The sequence below is a fragment of the Bidens hawaiensis genome, unplaced genomic scaffold, assembly GCF_021521415.1.
Source record: "Bidens hawaiensis isolate Kalapana, Puna unplaced genomic scaffold, B.hawaiensis_p1.1 tig00000458_1, whole genome shotgun sequence".
Taxonomy (NCBI): Eukaryota; Viridiplantae; Streptophyta; class Magnoliopsida; order Asterales; family Asteraceae; genus Bidens; species Bidens hawaiensis.
The window spans coordinates 105,363-119,687 of record NW_027491030.1 but is presented as its reverse complement, the minus strand read 5'-3'; the positions used below and the strand labels follow the sequence as shown (position 1 = coordinate 119,687).

At 31.0% G+C, this 14,325-nt stretch overlaps 2 pseudogenes across 1 annotated transcript; both read right to left on the bottom strand.

The window, feature by feature from the left end:
- Nucleotides 1–995: 995 nt before the first annotated feature.
- LOC143626044 (large ribosomal subunit protein eL33w-like) lies at nucleotides 996–2,085 on the bottom strand (annotated as a pseudogene). Its single transcript, XR_013152363.1, has 4 exons — nucleotides 2,002–2,085; nucleotides 1,628–1,789; nucleotides 1,510–1,552; nucleotides 996–1,044 (listed from the first exon to the last, which is right to left on the bottom strand). The product of XR_013152363.1 is annotated as a large ribosomal subunit protein eL33w-like (transcript).
- Nucleotides 2,086–3,672: 1,587 nt separating this feature from the next.
- LOC143625188 (UDP-glycosyltransferase 76B1 pseudogene) lies at nucleotides 3,673–5,308 on the bottom strand (annotated as a pseudogene).
- Between the last annotated feature and the right edge of the window lie 9,017 nt (nucleotides 5,309–14,325).

Genomic DNA, 14,325 nt, shown 5'->3' with positions numbered 1-14,325 from the left:
GATGACCAATGTTCTGATCAACAAATGAGTTTTGTTCATATTATTACATGCTACTATCTTCTAGATGTCTTTTGACTAATTGTCGAATGTAGCATTGCACATATCCAGGAACCCTATGCTTATGCAAAATTTCATCAACCATGTGAAGGTCATTTCAAATTTCTCTTTCAATAAACACCAATAATATGACAAATTGTTAATTTCTTAAAATAATAGTCTCACTCACGTTACAGTATAAATTAAACTAAAGAGAATGTTAATCATTGCAACTATTTTCAAGAACTTTAGAAAACTAGTAATTGAAGAACGTATCCATGCAAAGTGCACAAGGATGGGTAACCAGGTCAATAAGATAGATCAATAATGATTGATTCAGGAAAATCACACAGTACAAAACACAACCAGCTATTTATCAGAAGCACTTGTGTCATGTTGGTGTTATCTTTTATCGCGGTAAAAAATAATAAGTGTTAGATTTGATTAACTCGAAACTTAAAACAAACTGAATTCAAATAACAAAATCAAGTTCGGATTATTAATATTAAATTTTTTATTGATTCGCGTATTGTACTGTGCTTAGCCAAAGATACTGATTTCACATATGTTTCCCTATGGAACCTTACAAACTCATATGATCATATCACTTTTAATATGGCCAAAGGGTGTAGCACTGTGGTAATTCACTTCTAAATCTAAATGTCAAAATTACCTTGCTTAGAATCTAACATGTCAAATTAAGCATATCTGATTTGTTGAATTGCCAAACCATTTCAACAAGTTGGCTCAAAAGACTATCAAAACCGAACAGTACGCACACATTTTGCATAACAGAAAACATGAATTTGACAATCAAAACAAAGAAAATAATATAACTCTCTCAAATGTCAACATAACTAAACCCAAAAGGAAAATTGTATCAGAACTCAAAGACAATGATCGATACTACCAATGATAACATGCACGAATTTCTAAAACTCATAACTGAATTGTTGAAAAAGAGCCATCTAAACACCAGCAGCAGCAACCATTTTTCTTCTCGTTCTACTGCAACATTAGTATAATACATTAATCATTCCAACCTAAAATGATTAATAGCATACATGATAAAAAAAGTATAGTAATAATCAAAGGTGTAAACAAGCCGAGATAGTAAAGTCTCAAGCTCGATTCATTTTAACTTACAAAGGCTCGAGCTAAAGCTCGTTCATATTGAGCTCTATCTCTAAAGCTCAACTCATAGGTAGTTTATCAAGCACAATATAGGTTTGTTTAATATTAACTAATTATATAATATAGTATATACTACTAAACTATTTTTATCAATAACTTTATAGACAATAATATTTATAATATAAATATATATTAAAAAAAATTATAATAAAAAATAGTCATTTGGTCCCGCAAACCAGCTTGAGCTCAATACGTACTTGACGAGTCCCTAATAATAGTATACACGACACAAAATATAACAATAATCTATAACAGCAGCAAAAACAACATTAAAAGTACCTTAAATGTTGGTTGGATACATGAACACTCTCACCCTTGATCCCTACAAAACAAGTAAATAAAAACCCACAAATGAAATAAAAAAAGTATCAAACAGAAAAGCTTGAATCTTAGTTACCATGGATTTAGGTGGAAGATTAGACTTGAACTTGGCTCTCACAATTCCCCCAGATGCACCTGTAATGCGATCCGTTCTTCTTCACCTTCGCCATACGCTTCCCTTGGTACCACGTCACCTCTTCCTTCGATTTGGATCAGCCAAGTGTTCGGATACTGATCAATATAAATTAACAACATTATCAGTAATTACTCAATTCCAATCGTTAAACTAAATATAAATATATATGTTATGAAATAATAATAACAATATCAGTAATTAATCAATTTAAATCGTGAAACTAAACAAATACATTGTTAATTGATAATAATATCAGTAATAAATTGATAATTAATCATTTTAATCGTGAAATTAATAATAAAGAGTGAAATTATGAAAATAACCTTTTGTAGCCGAGAATGGTTCCTCTGGTGTAGAGTCTGACGCGTTCACCTCGACTGCCTTTCACCATTTTTGTGTTGTTGCAGAATCTGAACGCTGAAGAAAGTGTAAACCCTAGTTAGAACCAACCAACCGCGGAAGTGCAGGATGTTGGTTTATGTATGTCAAGGTTTAGTGGGCTTTGTTTTAGGGTTTTTAATGCTACTTTATGGGCTGATTCTTGTTTGGCCCACATATGATATATGTCTTGAATTTATAACTAGTTTTAAGTATAGGTGCACAAACACCAAAACCGGTTCCCGTACGGTCAATAAAAGTCAATAGCTAGGTCAGGTATTTGACTGTGTTTTTGTCGGGTTTTTGGTAAGGTCGTGTTGGGTTTTGACCGGGTATTGGTGGAACTAGTTCCGAGTACAGTTTTAGTGAGAAACCTAAAACCCAGTCTGTACCCGTGGGTCCGTCCGGTTCCAGGAATGAACTACCAAGTCGGGTCCGGAACCGGTTTTTTTGTGCACCTCTAGTTTAAAGTAGGGCCGATTTTTACAAAACTGTGCTTTTTTTTTGACAGACCACTTCGGGCTATAAACTGAACCGGTTGGCCAACAAATAAAAATCAGTTTGTGTTATAATCTGCTTAGGATGAAAAGGGTTTGAACCTATCAAATCGATACAGGTCGGGTTCAAACCTGTTTGGGACAAAAGTAACGTGTTTTGGCATGTTTTTCAAATCGAGTCAGGTCCAAAACAGCTTTCAGGGAACGGGACTATGAATTGGCGTGTTGGGTAGGGTTGGGTCCTAACTAGTTATCTTTTGAAGCGGGTCGGGTCGAAACCAGTTTTCTGTACACCTCTAGTTTAAAGAATGGACAAGGTTTAATCAATGGACAAGATCTACGATTGATAAACGGTCATACTAGACAATGACTATATGCTGCAGCCTAAATCATCAAATTGTTTGATCAAACTCAAGTGAAATGTCAAAAAGAAATGACTAATGGGATATAAAAAAAAAGTGTCACTTGATAAAAGTTCTATATAAGGTAATTTTTCATAAAGCAAACTTTAATCTTTGAATCAGTTGTATAGAACCCACACATGAAGAAAGTTCACAAATTATCTAGTGTTATCAGGAGAGTTCTTAACAAAAAAATCTACATAACTCTATTTTGGGTTCTTGAGCTAATTGTTCAAACAATTGCTTCACATGTTACCCTTTTGACTAACTAGAAAACATGTTTAGTCTGCTTATTCAATCTACATAAATGCTATAACCCTTTTATGGTATTGAAGATTCTAAGTTAAAAACTTATAAAACAATACTAAATGTGATATCAAACAAATTTGATAGCTTAAGCATGTCATGTCATGTCACAAGGTACCCATTGGAGCATAATACGCATACCAAAGACTAAAAGATGGTTTAATGTAATAAATTACTTAAAATTTTTGTATGGTTCTTGTGATGTCTTTTGTCTAGTTCTTGGTTTTCTGATCTTTCAATGCATGATTTGTGAAACATGTTAGCTTAGACATAGGGCATGTCAATTTTTTATTTAAGTTTTTCTATTCGTTAATAACTTTGTGTCGTATAGAGTACATAATATCACAAAAATCGGCAGACTGAGAAAGAAGAATGAGTGTTATAATCCGCAACATCTAAAATATACTAGTTAAGAATTTATGATCACACACTTTAAACACATCAATACGCGCACACAACTACAAGATGCATCACTATAACAACATTCCACTAGCATTATAATTTTTCTGCTGCTAACATGACAAAATATAGTTAGCCAAATCCTCAAGTGACAAGTATGATGAACCACCTTTCTTTAGACAAACAATTGCCTTCTCCTTCAAACTCATGATTCTATCCCTTATTTCTAACCCTTTTTTATCCACCATTAATGTTTTTATCGCGGTTTCAATCCCCCCCCCCCCCCCCTTCAAACCCATTTCCCATTTCCAACCCGATCTTCCAAACATCGGTTACATTTCTTGAAATTGTGAGTTGATCGCCAAACGATGGTAAACATATCATTGGAACCCCTTCAAAAATACTCTCAAGCGTCGAGTTCCACCCATTATGAGTCCAGAAACCGCCCGTTGAACGATGTGCTAACACCTCCTCTTGTGGAGCCCATTTCACAATGTACCCTCTTCCTTCTACAACTTTTTCCAAATACCCTTCTGGCAACGGTTCGAGCCACTCTGACCCTTTTACTGACCCCGGTCTAACCACCCATAAAAACGGTTGCTTGCTATTAGCTAAACCCCAAGCAGTCTCCAAGAACTCGGATTCCTCAACCCCGGCTAGACTACCAAAACTAACATATAACACAGAGTTGGGTGCATGTTTGTCCAACCATGTAATAGATGTCATGTCCTGTGTCAAGAGGCTGCTAGACAACGTTGGAAAGTACTTATGAAACGGACCTATCATAAAATGTTGGTTAGTGAAATCACGAGTCAAGTCTGGTAGTTGGAGTTCTTCGAGCTCTTTAAACGTGTTCCATATTATGGCTTGTGCCGGCTTCATTCCTTGGCCTAGGAGTTCCATCAACTCGCCCGCACCATGAGCATCACTAGTCAAGAATTTTGATATATCCTTAACTTTTAGCGGTTCAAGCCCCGGGACTAATGCTTCTGATTTCATTTCTACATTATATATATAACGTGTTGTATGTTACGAACATGAATATAGTTGTATGTAGACTTTAAGGAAGTAGAGACTTGTTACCTTCATCGGAGGGTGGTCGAAGACAGCCCATTTGCCGTAAGACTGGGACCGAAGAAAAGGAAAGAAAAGACGAGACCCTACTAGTCCAATAAACAATCCTTGGGATGTTGACCCGATCAACGACCTGTTGAATCATGAACCACTGAGCGTCAGTGATTAAGCACGCAACACCACCTTCTTCCGACAATAACTGCTTCAAACAATCTTGATATCGGTTTCAAACAATTATTATTGAGGTAGTGCATTAAACGGATCAAGTTATTAATGCCGGATGACGATAGGTTCTCCTAGGTTACACCTGGAATTGGAAGGAAGTTGAGGTGAGGGTGGTTTATGTGATCGGGTGTGTTGAAACGAGTATGGAGGATGGTGATTGAGAAGCCTTTGGAGTGAAGGATGTTTGCGAGTTGAAACATCGGGTTTATGTGGCCTTGAAGAGGGTACGGCAGCAGCACCAATCTGCGGTTTAGCTTCGTCTTTTGGACGATGGCGTCGGGCAGGGATGAGGGCGTCCATTGTTTCCGAGCTTTGTTTAGTTGTGAGGTGATTTGAGGTGGTTATTAACTTATTATATATATGATGCATGAGGAACATAATTAACTCATATATGTTAACTAATAATTGTTTAAAATATTAATCTATACATGTTATTAAAGCAATATGCATTTTCCATTTGTCAAGCTTCTAGGGCCTCTACATCAATGCCACCTTAAGGCAATGTCACCAATGCCTTTTATATCAATGCCATGTCATCTACTTAACCATATTTAAACCATAATATTTCATATTTTTTCCCCTAATCATTTTTTTCTCTATTTCTCAAAGACTCGGCTCTTCTTTCATTCATCTTCTATATTCCGGCCAATCCTAATGTATATTGTTATTAATTAATTTCCGGTAAGTTAACTTTCCGGTAATATTTCATAAGTTTTCCCTCTAATCATTTTTTTCTCTAATTCCCAAATACCTGGATCTTATTGTTCCTCTTCTATATTCCGGCCAATCCAAATGTGTATTGTTATATTATCATCCGGCAATATAATATTATTTTCCGGTAAGTTTTTATTATATATATTTTTTCCAGCAATATATTATCATCTGGTTATTGTTTCATCCAATTTTGTTATGTTTCTTTTTAAATCAGATTCGTGTTTTTAATACAAATCGGTGTTGTTTATTATTTTTGGTCGTTTTTACCTTTTTCCGGTAAGTGTTGCCGGTTATTTTTTCTGGTTATGTTTATAACAAAGATTAAAATTCGTTTTTTAATTTTTGTGTGCTTTTGTTTGACATATTGTTAATCTATGTTGTAAATGAAAATTTTGATAATTGATCGACTGTTTCTGTTTATATACCATCGACTGTTTCTGTTGAATAATTCATTTAATTTTTTTAATTAAAAACTGAGATTTCATGGTTAACAATCATATTTGTTATTTACCGGTAAGAAATTCCACATTAATATTGTTCTTTTATAATTTCAGGTTAATGGCAAAACTAATAGATGCTCATTTCTCTTTTCCGGTATACCATGGTAATTCCGACAATATAGTTTTTCCGGTAACACCTTTTAAATTTTCCGTGTTTTAATTATGTTCAAAAGTCCATAATATCAATATTAATTCTTGAATTTATTATTTCAGTTTATTGTACGACTCATCTGTACTAATATCACCATTGATCAAGACTTTAGTATATATATTTTTATTATATATTCATGTATAGATTTAATTTTTTTAATATTCATGTATTTCAATATTTGAATTTCATATATTTTAGTTAAAAGTTAATTGTATTTGTTTTCCTTTTTTTAATAAATTACACCATTGATTATTCCATTAATTATAATTATTTAGTTTAAGTTTCCTAATGTGTGGTCATAACCGAATTATTTGTTATACATTGACTTTCCTCAATTAAGTATTTCCTAATTTTTGTGGTGTTAATACAATTAATTACATTTATATTTTTACACCATGACATTCCTTAATTTACAAATAATTATAAAATATCAATTCTAATTATAAAATAACATTTAGACATATAAAATAATTTTATTACTTTAATGAAATAAAATAATTTTATTACATTTAGACATGTTAACGAAATAAAATGTAAGTTAAAATTAATTTAAAATTATTTGACCAAACTCAAAGTTAATCTTAGTTTACCGTAATTGTATATAGTTTTTATATATAATAAAAACACGGAAAAAATTTTTAATTATCCGTAATATACATAATAATAATTTCTCTAAAATTAAATGTCCATAATCTATAAAAAATAATACATAATACGGAGTAACAACTTTACTAATTTACATAAATAAGTAAATCAAGTTATATAATTTATCTATGGTATCTCTATACAATTTTGGTATATGATTTAAATTTTAATTTAAATTTTTAATAAATGTCCATATTAATTGTTTAACTAACAGCTTTCCTTTGTATTCATTTAACAAGTTTCATATTTAACAAGTTTCCTTTAATTGTACAACTAACATTTGAATTTGTAATTAAATAATTATTAAATAATTTTTATATGTTCTTTGACTAAATAATTATTATATTTACTATATTTAATATAATAATAATTACTCCGTATAATTCCGAATATCTTAAGTTTAAACATTATTAAAATTATACTTTATAAGTATGTTATTAGTTGTATTTTTCTTATTCAGATTATGTTAAATTTGCATATGATTTAACCTTTAATTTATAAGTAATGATCCATAATAATGATTTGACTAACATTTAAATGGAATATATATTCTCTTTACAATAATAACTTATATACATTTAAATTTTGATTATAGTGTTAAGGATGGTATTTTCATAAATTACAAAAATATCTCATTCACAATATGTTTAATTTAGACATTATTAAAAATACACTTTACAAGTTCGTTGTTATTTATATTTATCTTATAGAATTATATTCTAATATATATTCTAACAAGTTCGTTATTATTTACAATAATTTACAATAGTTGCCAAATGTTAGAGATGAGTTTATAATTTGCAATAAGTAATTTCAATTTATTTCCACAAATTCAAATTAACTTTCCGGTAATTGTATACATATTTGGTATTTGATTTAGACTTTCTTTTATAATAATGATAATGAATAATGATTTGACTATAATTTTCAATCTTTATACGAACTTTACAAAAATAAGTTATAGACTTTAACATTAATAAATTGAAATTCAAAATATCTTCCCATCTATTTCAATTTTAAATCCAATATTATAATATCTACAACTACTACAAATTATTTCGTACTTTCGTTTTAAATATTACTCGAGTTTGAAATATATTGTTAGTTCAAATACTATCATTTGAAACCATATTGAATTATGACACGTGTTTGAAAACTTTAAGTATATATTTTACTTCTTCTTATGTTATTGTTTTTATATTTTCAACCGTGTGTAACACGGGCTCTAAACTAGATAACAATAATAATGATTATTTATTCCAATAAGGAAAAATTAAGTATAAATTTTACAAGTTCTTATGTTATTGTTTTTATACATTTTTTTTGTAAAATAACTATTAGTGAACATGGAATGTTTTCTTAATTTATTCATATTTTTCCCATAAGGATTAAGAGTTTTCTAAATAATTCAGTCAGAAATTCACGACTTCTCAAACTATGGCATTTAAAGGACAAAATATCACCAAATGTAATGAGGATTGACATTAACTTTTGTAATTATCTCTATATTATTTAGTAAAAGAAATTATCTCTATTTTAATTTTTTTCAAATTAACCAGTTTGATTTTAATTTTTGTAACTATTTCTAAATCAGTTAGTCAAATTAGTAGTATTAATAATTATAACTGATTTGATTTTATTTTTTGTGATATGTCATTAACCTTTGTAATTATCTCTATATTATTTAGTAAAAATAATATAACATAAGTTTATTGTTTTGATATTTTTTATTATTCATAAAATTGAGTCATAACCTTCAATTTAATATACGTAACTTCAAAGTTTAACTAGAAAAATTTTAATAAGAAAATGTATATTTATATATTTCTGTTTTTAAATAATATCCTTAATTTATGCTTAATATATATAACATATTTAAACCCATTTTAAATTCAGAATTTGACTAATCTTCAACAAAGTTTTAAATGTTTTAATACTTTTCATTAATTTTAAACCAATTTCAAAATCTTTTCATAATTTTTTGAAGTTTTCAAATTAACCAATTTGATTTTCATTTTTGTAATTTTTTAAATTAACATATTAGTAGAATTAATTAGTATATTTATTCAAATTCGGTTTTTGAACAAATGCTGAAAGTCAAACTGTATAACATATTTTTGTAAATTTCATATAAATGGTGAGAATCGGAATTTGAAATTCAGTTAGATATATATGTAACATCCTAAAAATTTTAATGATGAATAAAGGAAGTTATGTTTAGTGATTTCGCGTAATTAATTAATATCGGGTAGGGAGCGGGTCTTGGACGTGGATTAATTGAGATGGGTTAAATGAGAATGGGATTTCAGGGATATAAATACCCCCAAAATCCCAAAATATCTTCATTTTCACCAAACTCCCTAACACCCCAAAACACACACACACCACACACATACCGCCGCCGGCCGAGCCAAGGGAAGAGTCGGGCAGGTCCGAGAGAGAGCGATTAGTGTACTAGCAAGTAAACGAGATCCAAACAAGCCCAAAAAGGTATGATTCTTGATCTTTGAAGTTTAAAGATCCAAGCTTTTTTTAGTGTATAAGCGACCTAAATGGTCGGGAAGCGTAGTGGGTGATATTGAACCATAGCAAGGGTGTTAAAATCGCTCAAAATGCTGGAAAGAAACCGAACAGCGGCTGTCTGGGCAACTTCTCCTGCATCTGGGCAACTTCGCCTTCAAAGCGATGAACTTCGCCTGCAAGCTAAGTTCGCCTGATGAACTTCGCCTGCAAGCTAAGTTCGCCTGATGAACTTCGCCTGCAAGCTAAGTTCGCCTGATGACAACTTCGCCTGAGGCCAAGTTCGCCTGATGACAACTTCGCCTAAAGCCAAGTTCGCCTGATGACAACTTCGCCTAAAGCTAAGTTCGCCTAAGGTTTAACTTCGCCTAAAGCTAAGTTCGCCTAAGGTTTAACTTCGCCTAAAGCTAAGTTCGTCTAAGGTTTAACTTCGCCTAAAGCCAAGTTCGATTAGGAAGTAAACTAAAAATCTAATGAAAAATGTGTTAAGACAGTTAATGGAAATAAAATTTTTCCAAGCTGACCTGGCAGCTCGACCCCAGCCAGGGGCTCTGCCCCTTGGACCCTGCTAGGGGCTGCCGCCCCTAGACCCCGCTGCCAGGGGCGCTGCCCCCGGACCCCCGTTCGTTGTGGGTCATATAAAGATAGACATACATTATGAGAAGTGATAGTTAATTGATACGTATACTTGTTATACAGTCAGCCGTGCACAACTGAAGAAAGGAATTACGATTAACGGTGAACGTAACCGTGTTCAGGTGAGTTTCTAGCCCCATTCCTTGTTATGTTTTCGGGGCTGTGTGCATACTTGATGTGTTGTTAATACATTTATCCTAAGTGATAAGTGTATGCCCTATGTGATATATGTGTTTTGTAAGAATGATTGCTTGATGGTATGTGAGAGATCTTCGGATATTGCACGTACTGTCAGGTTGTAATGCTATGTATAAGGTAAGTATAATATGAATGCTTATGCGTATGAACGTGATAGAGATAATAAAAGAAGGAAATAATGATGTATGGTTGTATGGTTACGAAAAGGGTACCGAGCCCTAATAATACTCGAGGTATGATGTATGGTTGTATGGTTACGAAAAGGGTACCGAGCCCTAATAATACTCGAGGTACGATGTATGGTTGTATGGTTACGAAAAGGGTACCGAGCCCTAATAATACTCGAGGTACGATGTATGGTTGTATGGTTACGAAAAGGGTACCGAGCCCTAAAAATACTCGGGGTATAATGTATGGTAACGAAGAGGGAATCGAACCCTACTAATATTCGAAAACTAGGGACCAGACCCTTATAATATCTGTGATGTTAGGGACCAGACCCTTATAATATCTGTGATGTTAGGGAATCGAACCCTTCTAATATTCGAAACTAGGGACCAGACCCTTATAATATCTGTGATGGTAGGGACCAGACCCTTATAATATCTGTGATGTTAGGGAATCGAACCCTTCTAATATTCGAAAACTAGGGACCAGACCCTTATAATATCTGTGAGGTTATAGGGCGAAATGCTCTTTAAAACGTATGATTATGTATGTAAAGAAAGTATGAAGGTAAGAATGAAAGTAAAAGCACTTAAGTGTGTATGAAAGAAAGTTAGGAGGTTAAGTATGAAATGTAAAGAATGTATTGTATGATTATGTGATTAACTAGAACTCACTCAGCGTAGCTGACTTTTAGTATGCACGCAGGTGAGTAGGATGAGACAGCTGGCTTGAGCGGGGACACATGGCAGAAGAATAAGAGCCTGGCATCTGAAGACTTACGATGTTTTAATTTTAATGTTTTAATGTGAAAGACAAAGGACGTTTTGAGACAAGTTATGAAATATTGTAATGTTTTATGAAAGTTTTATATTCCGCGTAAATGTTTTAATTAACTCTGATATTTAGAACTGTGTTTATGAGTAAATCTAACACGAAAGTAGGGTTACCGGTAACGGGGCTTTACAATATATATATGTGTGTGTGTGTGTGTGTGTGTGTGTGTTATTTTTGACATTTAGAAATAAATATATTAATAGATTTAGTTGAAGGTGACAATAAAATCATAATATCTTTAAGCATTTAGTAATGCTTATTAAAAATATAATATTGTAATTTAAGGAATGAATATTGAAAAATTATGATATCTTATAATTCATGTAAAATTATCATTTATTTATAAGTACAACATTTGCATTTCATTAAATTTATATGATGTTACATATATATTATGTTTTTAAATACGTTTCACCGTGTGTAATACAGGTACTATCCTAACTTATGTTTAATACGTGTGTTTGTTTAATATGATAGTGTAAAAATGTTATGATTTTGATGATCAGTTTGTTGCAATTTTTTTTAAAAGCATCTGAATTTTTAAGATTGTGGTTATAAAGTTATGTTAAATTTTATGACTTTCTAAAATGTTTTCTTATGAAATTTTATGATCGTCTATATTTATATGGTAATTGTTACAATCACACATTTTGTTTTTAGTTTTATATAATACTCTAGATATTAATGTTAACATAAACTCATTATGACATACATTAAGATTTTCGTTTCATACTTAATCAGGTTGCATGGTTTGCTTTGTTTTTCAGGTTCTAAAGCAAAATGCTTTTGTTTTTGGACGTAAATATTTGAAAGTTCATGCTGGGATAATACGATTTAAACATTTTCATGACTTTGCTAATATAGACAAGTTTGTGTAGCTATTAACTTTTTATGTAAACAATCTTACTCTTTAATAGTTTGGTTAGGCCAACCTAATATTAAATATTTGTTTTCTCGATCATGCTATTTATTATTATATGTATTCAATAATTATTTAGCATAATTTATCCATAAAAGGGTTATAAAAAATGGATGAGAGAGCTTTGGCTAATTCCTGAATGATATATATTAGAATCAACTATATTTCAAACACACTTGAATGAAAATTAACATTTTATTGAATATTGATTAAAACTTTATTGTAAATATTGATTGTCATAATAGTTTGTTTTGTAACATAATTTTATAATATACTTATAAAAATAAATGTCTTATATATTGTTTATCTTTTAACATCTATTGTTTATCTTTTAACATCTTTTAACATTGATGTGTAATAAATGTTTAAAATCGATGTATAAATAAACACGGGTACTATCTTAGAGTAATAAATATTACAGTTATTGATGTGTAATAAATGTCTTAGATAGTCTTTGTATGTTTTTGTATTTGATTCATATAAGTTATAATATCTTATAATTCATGTAAAAGTATCATTTATTTATAAGTACAACATTTGCATTTCAATAAATTTATATTATGTTATATGTATATTATGTTTTTAAATATGTTTCACCGTGTGTAACACATGTATTATCCTAAATTAATATTAAAATCCAATGATCTGTTTCTTTTAAGAGATTTGTATCACTTGAAGCTTGCTAATTTTATAAAAGAAATGACACATTTGGATTTGGAAAATGAAGTTAGAGATAAATATTTTTCAAGATGGTAATATTTAATTCAAACATGTTTGGTAATAAATGTTTAAATTGATGTACAAATGAACGCGTATACTATCTTAGAGTAATAAACATTATAGTTATTGATGTACAATAAATGTCTTATATAGAGTTTATCTTTTGAATCAACATTGCGATAAAGGTTTTGTTGAATCGACATTGTAGAGTTGTTTTATTGATTCGGAGACTAATTTCATTTATTTGCTTATTATGTACTAATGATATAAGTTATAAAATATGTTAACTTTTCATTTAACTTTGTTAGTCTTTGTATTTGATTCAAATAAGTTACGATGTCTTATAATTCATGTAAAAGTATCATTTATTTATAAGTACAACATTTGCATTTCATTAAATTTATATGATGTTACACATATATTATGTTTTTAAATATGTTTCACCGTGTGTAACACGGGTACTATCATAAATCAATATTGGAATCCAATTATCAGTTTCTTTTAAGAGATTTGGATCACTTGAAGCTTGATAATGTTACAAAAGAAAGGAAACATTTGGATTTGGAAAACGAAGTTAGTGATAAATGTTTTTCAAATTGGTAATATTTAATTCAAACATGGTTTGTAATAAATGTTTTTAAATTGATGTGCAAATAAACACGGGTACTATCTTAGAGTAATAAACGTTATAGTTATTGATGTGCAATAAATGTCTTAGATAGAGTTCATCTTTTGAATTAACATTAAGATAAATTTTTTGTTGAATCGACATTGTAGAATTGTTTTATTGATTTGGAGACTAATTTCCTTTGTTTGCTTATTATTGTACTAATGATATAAGTTATTTTAACTTTTTATTTATCTTTGTTAGTCTTTGAATAGCCTTGCTTGCGGTGCGGTGCGCACATATGATGTATATATGTGTGAACCCTCGGGTGGGCAAAAGTGAAATTGCACTAATTTTGACGTTATTTTACTAATCTCGTGAAAATAACGTTAAAAGTGACGGATGGTTAATCAGGCATCATGTAGTGGCGTTGATAGCTGAAAGATAAGGGTACATGCACCGATCAGCTGGTGTCCCGATGATTGAGTGCTATGTGCCTTATGTCCAAGGCTTGATGCAAAACTACTATCGAGCCGGGGGTCTCACCGGAAGCAGCCTCTCTATCCCTATGGGGTAGAGGTAAGGCTGCCTACATCTTACCCTCCTCAGACCCTACCATAACTTTGCTATTGGTGGGATATACTGAGTACGATGATGATGATGATGATTTGTCAATCTTTGAATGTTTTTGTATTTTACTCAAATAAGTTATGATTTCTTATAATTCATGTAAAAGTATCATTTAT